The sequence below is a fragment of the Balaenoptera ricei genome, chromosome 4 (genome assembly GCF_028023285.1).
Source record: "Balaenoptera ricei isolate mBalRic1 chromosome 4, mBalRic1.hap2, whole genome shotgun sequence".
NCBI lineage: Eukaryota > Metazoa > Chordata > Mammalia > Artiodactyla > Balaenopteridae > Balaenoptera > Balaenoptera ricei.
Genome location: NC_082642.1, coordinates 57,432,081 through 57,446,973, shown reverse-complemented (window position 1 = coordinate 57,446,973; position 14,893 = coordinate 57,432,081). Strand labels below are relative to the sequence as shown.

Sequence of the window (14,893 nt, the reverse complement as noted above, 5' to 3'; positions counted from 1 at the left end):
CCACTGGACTCAGCTTTTTCCATTTGGTTCAGAGGGACCCTGCCTTCTTCAGAGAAGCTTCATTCTTGTGTGTTATCTGAGGCTTCCCTTGATCTTCTGGTCAAGGAACCCTTTTGAATATGGAAATGAGGTTAGTCAGACGAAGTTTTCTTAGTGACTCTGCTGGTTCCTGATGGTCACTGCTTCTGTGTCGAAGTGTTCAGTAATGTTTACGTAAGTGTGGGAACTTACTCACAGTTATTTGGAATATAAACTCACTAACATTATTCCCCCTCAGCAATTCCGCCATTTCTGAAAAGTGTACTTGGAAGAGACTTGTTGAAAATTGTTTGGGTGAGAATTAGAAAGAGCTGAGCATGATTTGCTCGGAGATTGAACTGTGTTTGCATTTAGGATTTCCCTTCTTTTAAGTTTCTGGTTTAGCTTTGTCAACTCTTTATGCCTGGGGAAGAACAGAGGTGCTTCACTACATGGAGGAAAGTATGAAGACATCAGACTAGAGTCATAAAAACAAGTCAGGAAGGATGCCTTGTACTGCAGAGGTTCCAGACCTCACTTATGGGGTGAGGACACCTGGATTTCCAGCCCTGCTCTGCTGCCTGTGAGCCCCTGACTAAGGAGCAGGTCTCCAAAGCACTTACTATAGTGCCAGGACCAGGCAGGTGCTGTTGCTGCAGTTATGGAGAGAGGGGAGTATGAAGAAGTTAGGTAAGATAGAAAGCAAGTTCTTTTATTTTATTTTATTTTATTTTATTTATTTATTTATTTATTTATTTATTTATTTATTATTTATGGCTGTGTTGGGTCTTCATTTCTGTGTGAGGGCTTTCTCTACTTGCGGCAAGCAGTTCACTCTTCATCGCGGTGCTTGGGCCTCTCACCATCGCGGCCTCTCTTGTTGCGGAGCACAGGCTCCAGACACGCAGGCTCAGTAGTTGTGGCTCACAGGCCTAGTTGCTCCGTGGCATGTGGGATCTTCCCAGACCGGGGCTCGAACCCGTGTCCCGTGCATTGGCAGGCAGATTCTCAACCACTGCGCCACCAGGGAAGCCTGAAAGCAAGTTCTTTTTGACATTAACTTTGTTCGCCCCGACAGAGTAAAGAATGTTTCATTTTTAAGCATTATTAGATTATGCACATGTAGTGGTTGCAGTTCATTCTTTCAGTAAATAAAATTGGATTCCCTATTATACTTCCAACTGTGTGCTTCCAAGTAAGAAGAAATGTAAGTCTTATCAAATATGCTTAATCCTTAAAGTAGCTTGATGCCTCTTAAATATCTCATACCTCAGTTTGGAAAGGTTCATGTATTTTGTAGTTCTCCTCCAGTTGCTAGAAGTACCTACTGTAGGACTTTGGACAGTGCACACCATCCCCAGTTGTAGGAAGACTGTGGGGCAGGGGGGAGGATCATAGGAGACTGAAGCATGTGTATGAAGGAAGAACCAAAAGGTCCATATTTGGCATCATGGACCTATTAGTAGTTCCATGGCTTCTGTGTGCGTGGTAGCAGAACATTAGGAACTTTAAGATGCTATAGGAAACATAATCCAAGCCTCTAAAAGAAGGCCTACTGATTTGCAGGGGGAAGATGGATCAACTAGGATTTATTTGCATGTTTAAATGTGTCATAAAGCATAGAGCGTCATGTAAGAGACATCAGGAGCTAACAGCAGGGTTTGTAAATGGAACAAATTAAGAAAATAAAAGTAAGGGGAGTTCCCTGGCGGTCCAGTGGTTAAGACTCTGTGCTTCCCGAACCTAAGACCCAACACAGCCAAAAATAAAATAAATAAATAAAGTAGCTATAAAAAATAAAAAATAAAAAAAAAATAAAATAAATAAAATAAAAATAAAAATAAAAAAAAATAAAAATAAAAAAAAAAAAAAAAAAAAAAAGACTCTGTGCTTCCACAGCAGGGGGTGTGGGTTCGATCCCTGGTCAGGGAATTAAGCCCCCACATGCCGTGTGGTGCAGCCAAAAACAAACAAACAAGCAAATAAATAAATGGTTTCCAAATTAAAAAAAAAAAAAGAGTAAGTTAGAGAGAGCATACAGTGGATGTAATAATAATAACAGTTCTCCAAGAGATGATAATATGCAATAAAGTTTGAGAACCACTGGCTTAAGAAAGAAAAGGGAAGGGAGAAGTAGTGGTCAGACATCACTGGTTCTGTCTGTTTCTAATATAATTGGAGGAGGTAAGAATGACAGAATTTTATATTGCTTTGTTTATGAATTAATGTGTTCAGTTTGAGAGGGTATTACTAGGGAAATTTTCTTCAAGGATATGTATTTTTTAAATAAATTTATTTATTTTATTTTATTTTTGGCTGCGTTTGGTCCTCGTTGTGGTACGCGCGCTTCTCATTGCGGTGGCTTCTCTTGTAGCAGAGAACGGGCTCTAGGGGCACGGGCTTCAGTAGTTGTGGCTCACAGGCTCTAGAACGCAGGCTCAGTAGTTGTGGCGCACGGGCTTAGTTGCTCCACGGCATGCGGGATCTTCCTGGACCAGGGATTGAACCCATGTTCCCTGCATTGGCAGGCGGATTCTTAACCACTGTGCCACCGGGGAAGTCCTATCATTTTGTATTAAACCCTATATGCATAGGACCTTTTTTAGGCAATTAGGATTTCTACTCCTTTGTAGTATCATGTTTTATGCAGAAGTCAGAATGTTGCACAGCTGGCAGCAGTTTAGTAATTATGGTTTTTTTTTTTTTTTTTTTTTTGGCTGCTTGCGGGCAGGATCTTCGTTCCCCAACCAGGGATCAAACCCTGCAGTGGAAGTGTGGAGTCCTAACCACTGGACCACCAGGGAGTTTCCAGTAATTATCTTTAATAGTTAGCTCGTGTTTTCTCCTTGGATGACCCTGAATCTAGCATGCTTGGGCCCAGAATTTCATTGAAATTTGTTTTTCGTTTGTTTGTGTGTTTGTTTTTTCCTGTCTGGACCTTTTTTTTTTTATAAGCAGACATTCATTTTAAATTATTATTTATTTATTTATTTATGACTATGTTGGGTCTTCATTTCTGTGCGAGGGTTTTCTCTAGTTGCGGCAAGCGGGGGCCACTCTTCATCGTGGTGCGCGGGCCTCTCACTATCGCGGCCTCTCTTGTTGCAGAGCACAGGCTCCAGACGCGCAGGCTCAGTAGTTGTGGCTCACGGGCCCAGTTGCTCCACGGCATGTGGGATCTTCCCAGACCAGGGCTCGAACCCGTGTCCCCTGCATTGGCAGGCAGATTCTCAACCACTGCGCCACCAGGGAAGCCCCTGGACCTTTTATTTTTAAATGAACTTTATCAGAATCAGTGCAGCCTGTTAGAATAAGGCTTTGTATTAGAAAATAGCTGAAGAATAGTAAGCATAATCTAACAGAAACTCAGGAATTTACTTTTGGATTCAGTTTATTCTTGGGAATATTTTCATAATATGTTAAGTGGATAAAAACACATTACCAGACCATTTGTACAATATTTAGATATCCATCAAGCACCTACTGTGTGCTAGGCTCTGGGCATATGGCATTGAACAAGATGGGCAAGGCCTTTCCTTCATAAACTTACATTCTTGTGAAGGGAACAGACAACAAACAGGCAAAGAATTCCAGGTAGGGCTAAGGGCTTAGAGGAGAATAATGAGGAATGTGATAGAAGATAGGGGCTGGGGGAACTACTTGAGATAAGGGGCCAGGAAAGGGCTAAACTAAATGACATTTTGCTGAGACCTAAAGCATGAGAAGGAGCCAGACTTTCCAAGAACCAGCTTTTGAGTTAGAGGGAGAACAAGGGCAGACTCCCTGAGGGAGGGAAAGAGTTTGACACAGTCAGGGATCAGAAAGGAAGCCCTTGTGGCTGAAACAGGGGTAGGATGAGGGCAGTGGCAGCTGGTGGGATGGGGGCTTATGTTTTCCTGAGGAGAGGCAGGCTTGATAGATCTTCATCAAAAATGTTAACATTGCGGGACTTCCCTGGCGGTCCAGTGGTTAGGATTCTGTGCTTCCACTGCAGGGGGCGTGGGTTGGTTTTTGGTTTTGTTTTTGTTTTTTTGTGGTGAGAACAGTTAAGATTTACTCTATTAGCAACTTTCAAGTACTAACAATACAGTATTGTTAAACGGTCCACACATCGTACGTTAGATTCCCCAGAATACATTCTTTTTTTTTTTTTATTTTTTATTTATTTATTTATTATTTATGGTTGTCTTGGATCTTCGTTTCTGTGCGAGGGCTTTCTCTGGTTGTGGCAAGTGGGGGCCACTCTTCATTGCAGTGCGCGGGCCTCTCACTATCGTGGCCTCTCTTGTTGCGGAGCACAGGCTCCAGACGTGCAGGCTCAGTAATTGTGGCTCACGGGCCCAGTTGCTCTGCGGCATGTGGGATCTTCCCAGACCAGGACTCGAACCTGTGTCCCCTGCATTGGCAGGCAGATTCTCAACCACTGCGCCACCAGGGAAGCCCCAGAACACAGTCTTATAACTGGAAGTTTGTACCCTTTGACCAACATCTCCCCATTTCTCCCACCCCCTAGTTCCTGGCAACCACCATTCTACTGTTTCTATGAATTAAATGTTACTAGATTCCACATATAAATGAGACCATGCAGTATTTGTCTTTCTCTGACTTATTTCCCTTAGCCTAATGATCTCCAGGTCCATCCATGTTGTTACAAATGGCAGGATGTTTTCTTTTTTATGGTTGAATAATATTCCTCTGTGTGTGTGTGTGTGTGTGTGTGTGTGTGTGTGTGTGTATGCCATATTTTCTTTATCCATTCATCCATCAATATGCATTTAGGTTGCTTCCATATCTTGGCTATTGTGAATAATGCTGCAGTGAACATGGTAGTGCAGATATCTCTGAGGTTTGATAATTTTGTCTTCTTTGGATATATACTCAGAAGTGGGATTGTTGGATCATATGGTAGTTCCATTTTTAAGTTTTTGAGGAAACTCCATACTGTTTTCCATAGCGGCTGAACCAATTTACATTCTTACCAACAGTGCCCAAGGGTTCCCTTTTCTGCATATACTCACCTACACTTGTTATCCCTTGTGTGTTTTTCATGGTAGCAATTCTAACAGGTGTGAGGTGATATCTCATTGTGGTTTTGATTTGCATTTCCCTGATGATTAGTGATACTGGACACCTTTTCATATACATGTTGGCCTTTTGTAAATTTGTAAATCTTCTTTGGAAAAATGTTTATTCAAGTCTTTTGCCCATTTTTTTTTTTTAAACAACAGCTCCTGTTTTTATTTTTTTATTTTTATTTATTTATTTTATTTATGGCTGTGTTGGGTCTTCATTTCTGTGCGAGGGTTTTCTCTAGTTGCGGCAAGTGGGGGCCACTCTTCATTGCGGTGCGCGGGCCTCTCACTATCGCGGCCTCTCTTGTTGCGGAGCACAGGCTCCAGACGCGCAGGCTCAGTAGTTGTGGCTCACGGGCCCAGTTGTTCCGCGGCATGTGGGATCTTCCCAGACTAGGGCTCGAACCCGTGTCCCCTGCATTGGCAGGCAGATTCTCAACCACTGCGCCACCAGGGAAGCCCCTTGCCCATGTTTTAATTGGACTTTTTTTTTTTTTTTGCTATTGAGTTGTAAGAGTTCCTTATGTTTTTTATTTTTAATTTTTATTGGAGTATAGTTGCTTTACAATATTGTGTTAGTTTATACTGTACAGCAAAGTGAATCAGCTATACGTATACATATATCTCCTCTTTTTTGGATATCATATATCCCCTCTTTTTTGGATTTCCTTCCCATTTAGGTCACCACAGAGCACTGAGTAGAGTTCCCTGTGCTATACAGTAGGTTCTCATTAGTTATCTATTTTATACATAGCATCAATAGTGTATATATGTCAATCCCAATCTCCCAATTCATCCCACCCCCTCCTTTCCCCCTTGGTACCAATGCATTTGTTCTCTACGTCTGTGGCTCTATTTCTGCTTTGTAAATAAGATCATCTATACCAATTTTTTCAGATTCCACGTATATGTGTTAATGTACGATATTTGTTTTTCTCTTTCTGACTTCACTCTGTATGACAGTCATTAGGGTGTGGAGAAAAGGGAGCCCTCTTACACTGTTGGTGGGAATGTAAATTGATACAGCTGCTATGGAGAACAGTATGGAGGTTCCTTAAAAAACTAAAAATGGAACTGCCATGTGACCCAGCAATCCCACTAGTGGGCACGTACCCAGAGAAAACCATAATTCAAAAAGACACATGCACCCCAATGTTCATTGCAGCACTATTTACAATAGCCAGGACATGGAAACAACCTAAATGTCCATCAACAGAGGAATGGATAAAGAAGATGTGGTACATGTATACAATGCAATATTACTCAGCCATAAAAAGGAAAAAAATTGGGGCACAGATTTGATCCCTGGTCTGGGAACTAAGATCCCACATGCTGCATGGTGCAGCCAAAAAAAAAAAAAATGTTAACACTGTCTTTCAGCTTTTATTGTCTTTGTGCTTTGTTTTTGCATTCACAGTTCTCTGATGAACATGTATTACATTTGCAATTAGAAACATTTTATATATTTTTTAAATAATTAAATTTACTTTCACTTTGTAGAAAATAACCAACATTTTTGCACCCCAGGAAAGAATATCAGGCTATTTTTGCTTAAATAATTGTACCATTGCTGTAACTCAACTCTCTTTTCCATTTCTCTAGAACCCTTGCATTTGAGCTGATCCCTCCGCCCACCCCCCCCCCAGTTTATTTTCTTGTGCCTAGCATGTTTTTGATGCAAAATAAAAGGTCCATACCTGCATGAATTATTAGTTACTATTCATTACTGTTGTTAGTAACTCATATTTCAGATTTTGAGAATGTGAATCTTGAGTGTTTCTGTGTAAAGATGGTAAGGCTGTGATGCTGCTTTACTGTTTCTCTCAAGGTTCAATGGTTCCAAGAAGTTAAAACCCACTCAGAGCAGCTCTGGTCAGGAGGGCTGCGGCAGACTCCCCAGGATAGGAAGGGCAGTGGCCAAGAACGTGAGGTTTGGAGTCCTGTTTGATTTTTGTCTCTACCACTTATAGCCTGTGACTTTGGGCAAGTTACTGACTCTCTCTAAGCCTTAGTTTCCTCACCTGTGAAAGGTGAACAGTAAAGGTCTTTAAAGCTCCTTAATTCGTGGGCTCTCTTGAAGATGACATGGCTTAGTGCCTGTGCTCTTCCCACAGCTGGGGCATCCAGGGCCAGCACATCGTGTGGACACCTGCCTACACTGAATGCACATAGTATCTTGAGTAAACAGATAATTGATTGGACTGCCAAGCTCTTTTGTACATTTCTATTGAAGTATGGCATGCAAAAAGAAAAGTGTGCAAGTTAGAAGATAAATTATCAGAGTGAACACACCTGTAGCTACCATCTAGGTACAGAAACAGCACATGACCAACACCCCAGAAGGTCCCCTCCAGTCTCTCCCAATTATATTTCCTCCTTCTCCCCAGAAGTCACCAGTGTCCTGAATTCTAATACTTTAGATTACTTCTGCCTGCTTTTCAACTTTGTGTAAATCTCATTGTAGTGTCTGTTCTTTATGTACCTGGCTTCTGTAGCTCAACCTTATGGTTGAGAGATTCTCCGTGATGTCATGTGGAGATGTAGTTTGTTCGTTTTCATTTTGTATAATGTGCTATTCTCTAAATTTCTTTCTTCTACTGTGGGTTGTTTCCAGGTTGGGGCTCTCATGAATAGTGTGCTATTAAAAACTTTAGTGAACATTTTTTGGTGTCCTTATGGACCTATACATTGTTGAATGTTCTGCCTGAGGGTGTAGTAGCCGTGTCATTGGGTACATGTATGTTATATCTTAGTGAATAACACTAAAAAATTTTCCAAAGTAGTTAAACCAGTTTGTTTAGTTTTTTGGGTTTCCTTTTTTACTTCAAACTACTACTTAAATATTTATTTATTAAATCATCAAAATTAGTTTCATGATTCAGTGAATACAAAGATGTTCTAGGATAGCATTTCCCAAAGTGCGGAATTCTAGTCCTGCCAGAGGCTCTGAAACTTAAAATGGGTTCTTTGTTCAGATAAGTTTGAGAAACATTGCGTAATATATCCTCTTCTCAGAGAACGTACATTAACATATTAAAAACTCTGAAAAGCCCTCCATTAAAAAATAATAGTTTGAATGATGTCCAGTTTTTTGGTCCACAGCCCTTTTGAGGCTCTGTAACACCTGTAGATAAGACACAGATGCAGGCATCTTTGGCTGCCATAAAGTTCTGTGCTTAATAACTGAGATGTTGGTTCCTTCTCTGAGGACAGTGGTTTCATTTGATGGTTAAAGCATTTGCATGCTTAATAATCTGGACGCTGACAACTGTTCTGTCTCTGTAGGTTTTCTGGGCTTTTCTATTATTTGAGATGCTTCTTCAGCTGTTGTTGATCAGCCACCAAATCAACAGTAATTACTGGTGGCCTGCTGTGCACCCAGCGTTGTGCTACACTTGTAAGATAGAGAAGATGGTTTGCTTAATGTAAATTTTTTAGAGTCTAGTTGGTGAATGCATGTGCAGTTAATACAATCACAAGTTTATTTTTTATAAAATGAAAATTATTTTTAAATTATAAATATAATTTATTTGTTGACGGTGCTATGTGACATTATTATTTAAGAAGTCAGTAGTAAAATAATAGTGTCCTTGTTGGGCCTTTTTATATTTTTCTATGCATTGATGTTTTAGGTTTTTCTTTCTGTCCCTCCCCTGGGACATGGGATTTAGAACAGTGTCAGGGTTCACAAAGACCACTGCTCAGCCTTCCTAAGAAGACCTGTGCTCCCACTGTCAGGGAATGAGCCAATCCCAGATCTCAGGCCAGGCCAGCTTGACTTCTGTGACCTCATAGTGTGTGCATTTATCTGCATGGCTGAACGTCGTTTAACTTCAGAAACTACAGAGTGCCCTAGTGCTGACTGGTTAATTCATGTTTCCGCATAAACCTCACAGTAACTAAATTGGTATTGATGATGTATATCTGGAAGGAGACACTTTTGAGAAGTTAACTTCTCCAAGGTCACACAGCCATTAAGTGTTGCAGACAAGATTGAGGGTGAGCCATCTAACTGCATTTTTATTATGCTTTTTTTCCTGTTTTGATAAATTTAAATTACAAAGAAAACTATGAGAAGGCCTATTTTTCTATCACCCTGAATTAACAACTGCTAATATTTTATAGTATTTGTGTCTAATCTGTTTTCTCCTGTTTTCCCCACACACCCCCTTCATTCTTTCACAGTGACACCCACACTGCTTAGTGTGGAAGGTGTTCATGCATTCCCTTTAAAAAATAGTTTTATAGCTGCTTCTGAAAGCTTACTGTTTCTTGTATGTGGTTTAAAACTGTTTATCTAAATGGTGTATTTTATATATGTGTAATCATTCAACTTGTATTTTTTTACTCAACTTTTTATTTTCAAATTGATATACTATGTACAAATCTAGTAACTATCTTGTAGGATTCCACTGGAAGACAGACCAGGTTTTATTTATCTATTATCTTATGGATAGACAATTAGGTTACCTCGAATTTTCCACTTTCGTAGTCCCCCTAATGAGCATGCTTGTACATGTCTCCACATGGGTACACGTATGAGAGTTTTTCTAGGGTGTGTTCCCACAAGAGGAGTGGCTGGTTTTCAGTTTTGCTAGATGCAGCCCTATTGCTTACCAGAGGGGCTGCAACAGTTTTTGCTTCACAGTGTGTGACAAATAGCATTTACTCCAGTACCTGATTAATATTAAACTTGGAGATTTTTCGATGGTTTAAAAATTTTGTATCTGACTTTAATTTGCACTTCCGTGATTACTATTGAGATCAACTTGCTCTTTTCATGTCCGTTGGCCACTCTTTCTTTCCTCTTCTGTGAACGTCTTGTTTATGTCACTCATTTTCCTTTTGATTGGTAAGTTTTATATAAACTTTATATAAACAGAAAATAATGACAGCAGATTATTACAAATATATATTATATAACAAATATATATCCAGAAGAGATTCTGTATACCAGTCCTTTGTTTTTACTTGTTGTAAATATCTTCTCTGAGCCTGAGGCTCATGTATTTTTTTTTTAATATTTTATTTTATTTTATTATTTTTGGTGGCACCACGTGACATGCAGGATCTTAGTTCCCTGAGCAGGGATCGAACCCACGCCCCCTGCAGTGGAAGCATGGAGTCTTAACCCCTGGACCACCAGGGAAGTCCCATGTGGCTCATCTTTTAACTGTGTTTATGGTGTCTTGTCTTATAAGTAGTTTGATATCTTGTTGTGACCCAATCTGTTTCGCCTCTCTTTTATGGGATATGCTTTTTGTGACTTGTTTACAAAGACTTTCCCCATGCTAAGGTCACAAATCTATTCTGTATTTCTTATCGTGGTATTAGTTTTGCTTTTTTTACATTTAATTCTTTTATCGACTCGGTATTTTATTTTAGAAATATGAATATAATTTTACTTTTTCCACATTTATTCCAAAACAGTTTATTGAATACTTTCCCCATTGGTTTGCAGAGCCACCTCTGCCATTTTTCAAGTCCCTACGGATGGGTGGGTCTATTTCTGGTCCTGTTATCCAGCTGTTTAATACGTTGTTCTATTCCTCTGGTTTAATTACTGAGCTCTGCAAAATATTTGATAACACCAAATCCACCAGAACCCCAACTTCATTCTTTGTTCTCAAAATTTTGTTGGTTATTCCTAGATCATTAAGTTCCTTTCATAATCCTATGAATTTATTGATCAGTTTGGGGAAGTGGAATCTTACACTGGAGTTTTCTTATCCCCGAACATGTTATCTCTGTTGTTTATTCACATCTTTTTTATACTCTTCAGAAAAGTTTTTTAGTTTTCTACATCAGGGTTCAGCGCATCTTTTGTTACCTTTATTTGACACTGTAGTTTTTGTTGCTATTGTGTTTTTCGTGTTAGATTTTAATTTTATTTATTGTTTTAATGTTTCTGATTTGTATGTAAGCTCATATCCAGCATCTTGGTAAACCTGTTAGTTCTTTGATGTTATCTTTTTCCCCTTGAGTTTTCTATGTAGATGATTATATAATATGAAAATAAGGGCAGTTTTTTCCCTTCCTTGACGATTTTTATATCTTATTTCCTCTTCTTGTTTAGGGGATAGTAAGGCTCACTAGAAAAACACTGAATAGTAGAGGTGATAGTGGGCATCCTTGTCTTTTTCCTGACTTTAATGGAAATACTTCTGAAGTTTCATCATTAAGTTTGCTATGGTTTCTTCAACAGGTTAAGGAACTTCCTTTCTATTCCTAATGTTTGTTTTTTTAATAATCATCTGTATTGGTTTTTGTTTTTCATTATTTTCTGTTTTATCTTTATTATTCCTTTTGTTTTCTTAGTAATAACATAGGAATTTTTTTAAATTTCTTATACTCAGATCATTTATTTTCAATGTGTTTTTTAAAATATGTTATCTATTAATGCTGATGAAAGAAGACAGACTAAAAAGTCTGCATAACATATCATTCCATTTATGTGACATTCTGGTAAAGGCAAAAATATAGGGATGAAAAACATCCGTGGTTGCCTGGGTATTGGGGGAAGGACTGATTACAAAGGGACACCAGTAGAATGTTTGTTGTGATGGAGCTGTTTCATATCTTGATTGTGCTGGTGGTTACATAAGCGTCAAAACTTACAGAACAGTACAACAAAAAGGATGAATTTTACTGTATGTAAATTATAAGCCAGTAAAAAAATATATCACATGGATACAAAAAATATATAAAGTAATTCTACTTTTTTAAAAAGGTACATTATTTTTATGTTTTCTTTTTTCTTTTTTTATAAATTTATTTATTTTTGGCTGCATTGGGTCTTCGTTGCTGTGCACGGGCTTTCTCTAGTTGCAGCAAGTGGGGGCCACTCTTTGTTGCGATGTGCATGCTTCTCATTGCGGTGGCTTCTCTTGTTGCGGAGCATGGGCTCTAGGCATGTGGGCTTCAGTAGTTGTGGCGCGCAGGCTCAGTAGTTGTGGTGCACGGGCTTAGTTGCTCTGCAGCATGTGGGATCTTCCTGGACCAGGGATCGAACCCGTGTCTCCTGCATTGGCAGGCGGATTCTTAACCACTGTGCCACCAGGGAAGTCCTAAAAAAGTACATTATTTTTAAAAGTTAATTTTCTGTAAGGATTGTTTTAGTAATACCCAGTGCATTTTCATATGTAGCACTTTTTTAAATGAGGGAAAATTTTTGTTTTCATTGTTTTGAATTTTAATGTATTCAAGTATAAGAGTCAAAATAATATTTAAAATATATATAGGTAACAATGTAATATAACAAAGTGATGCCAAGTAGTATAACAAAGTAATATAAAAAGGAGTGCTCTCACCTTTCTTTCTTATCCACTGCATTCCTCTCTGTCCACTATGTGTGTCTTTCCACTGTTTTTCATACGTACATACAAATATTGGTTTTAATTCGTATTCCTTTCTGACGCAAAAGTTAACATATTATAAACATTGTTCTATATCTTACTTCTTCACTTGATGTATTCTAGAAATCTTTCCATGTCAGTACTTAGAGAACATCCTTATTCTTTTTTTTTTTTTTTTTACTGCTGTAAAGTTTTCTATTGGGTGGATGTATCATGGTGTATATAAGAAATCTCTCATTGTGATCCCTTGGCTTATTTTTAATTATTTACTGTTACAAACAGTTTTGCAGCCAATAACCTTATATACATGCATCATTTTGGACATATGCACCTGTATCTGAAATAAACTTCAGGAACAAAATTACTGATAAAATAATAAATGTATTTGTAATTTGTACAAGTATGTATTTCCAAACTGCCCTCCATAGAGGTGTTACCACTTTTTACTCCACCAGAAATACATGAGCGAGGGAATTTTTTTGTTTTCTTAACTCTCTTTAGTTTTTATTACTGAAATATTTTAAATTAAATATAGATATTGTGACATTCTACTCCTAAATATATCAGTGTATGACTCTTAAAAATAGGAAAATATTTTTTAAATTAAAAAAAATTTTAACAGCTTTATTGAGGTATGACTTACATACCATACAATTATTTCATTTTAATTATACAATTGAATGATTTTTACTAAATTTACAGGGTTCTGCAACCATTACCACAATCAAATTTTAAAATATTTCCATTACCCTAAAAAGATCCTTTATGTCCATTTGCAGTCAGTCACTGATCCCACCCCCAGGTAACCACTAACCTACTGCCTATAGATTTGTCTGTCCTGGGCATTTCATATAATATATGGTCTTTTGTGTTGGGTTTCTTTTACTTAGCATAATGTTTTTTAGGTTCACCCATTTTCTGAATTCTTTTTTTTTTTTTTTCTTGAAGTGTAGTTAATTTACAATGTTGTGTTAGTTTCTGGTGTACAGCAAAGTGATTCAGTTTTATATATGTGTGTGTGTGTGTGTGTATATATATATACACACACACATATATATATATATACATATACACATATTCTTTTTCATTATGGTTTATTACAGGATATTGAAGATAGTTCCTTGTGCTATACAGTAGGAACTTGTTTATTTACTTTATATATAGTAGTTTGTATCTGCTAATCCCAGACTCCTAATTTATCCCACATCCCCCTTCCCCTTTGGTAACCATAAGTTTGTTTTCTATGTCGGTGAGTCTGTTTCTGTTTTGTAAATAAGTTCATTCGTATCATATTTTAGATTCCACATATAGATGATGCCATATGATATTTGTCTTTCTCTGTCTGACTTCACTTAATGTGGTAATTTCTAGGTCCATCCATGTTGCTGCAAATGGCATTATTTCACTCTTTTCTATGGCTGAGTAGCAGTCTATTGTATTCCACATTTTCTTTATCCATTCATCTGTCAATGGAAATTTAAGGTTGCTTCCGTGTCTTGGCTATTGTAAATAGTGCTGCTGTGAACATTGGGGTGCATGTATCTTTTCAAATTAGAGTTTTTTTCTGGATATATGCTGAGGAGCGGGTTTGCTGGATCATATGGTAACTCTAGTTTTAGTTTTTTAAGGAACTTCCATACTGCTTTCCATAGTGGCTGCAACAGTTTGCATTCTCACCAACAGTGTAGAAGGGTTCCCTTTTCTCCACTCCCTCTCCAGCATTTATTATTTGTAGACTTTTTGATGATGACCATTCTGACCAGTGTGAGGTGATACCTCATTGTAGTTTTGATTTGCATTTCTCTAATAATTAGTGAAGTTGAGCATCTTTTCATGTGCCTGTTGGCCATCTATATGTTTTCTTTGGAGAAATGTCTGTTTAGGTCTTCTGCCCATTTTTTTATTGGGTTGTTTGTTTTTTTGTAACTGAGTTGTATGAGCTTTTTGTATATTTTGGAAATTAAGCCCTTGTCAGTTACATCGTTTTCAAATATTTTTCCCAGTCTGTAATTTGTCTTTTCGTTTTGTTTATAGTTTCTTTTGCTTTGCAAAAGCCTGTAAGTTTAATTATATCCCATTTGTTTATTTTTGCTTTTATTTCTATTGCCTTGGGAGACTAACATAAGAAAACATTGCTACAATTTATGTCAGAGAATGTTTTGCCTATGTTATCTTTTAGGAGTTTTATGGTGTCATGTCTTATATATAAAGTCTTTAAGCCATTTTGAGTTTCTTTTTGTGTATGGTGTGAGGGAGTGTTCTAACTTCATTGGTTTACATGCGGCTGTCCAGCTTTCCCAACACCACTTGCTGAAGAGATTGTCTTTTCTCCATTGTATATTCTTGTCTCCTTTCAAAGATTAATTGACTATAGGTATATAGGTTTATTTTGGGGCTTTCTCTTCTGTTCCATTGATCCATATGTCTGTTTTTGTGCCAGTACCATGC

At 38.0% G+C, this 14,893-nt stretch overlaps 1 protein-coding gene across 7 annotated transcripts in view; it reads left to right on the top strand.

The window, feature by feature from the left end:
- The window catches only part of B3GALNT1 (beta-1,3-N-acetylgalactosaminyltransferase 1 (globoside blood group)), a 32,366-nt gene that overhangs the window by 7,446 nt on the left and 10,027 nt on the right, over positions 1-14,893 (top strand). The window contains exon 1 of one of the 7 annotated variants that reach the window (XM_059920480.1): positions 7,002-7,020. The exons of the other annotated variants lie outside the window; for them this stretch is intronic. The gene's annotated coding sequence lies outside the window, so the exon portion shown is untranslated. Of the gene's footprint in view, positions 1-7,001; positions 7,021-14,893 lie in introns of those variants that run through there. 7 annotated transcript variants of the gene reach the window in all.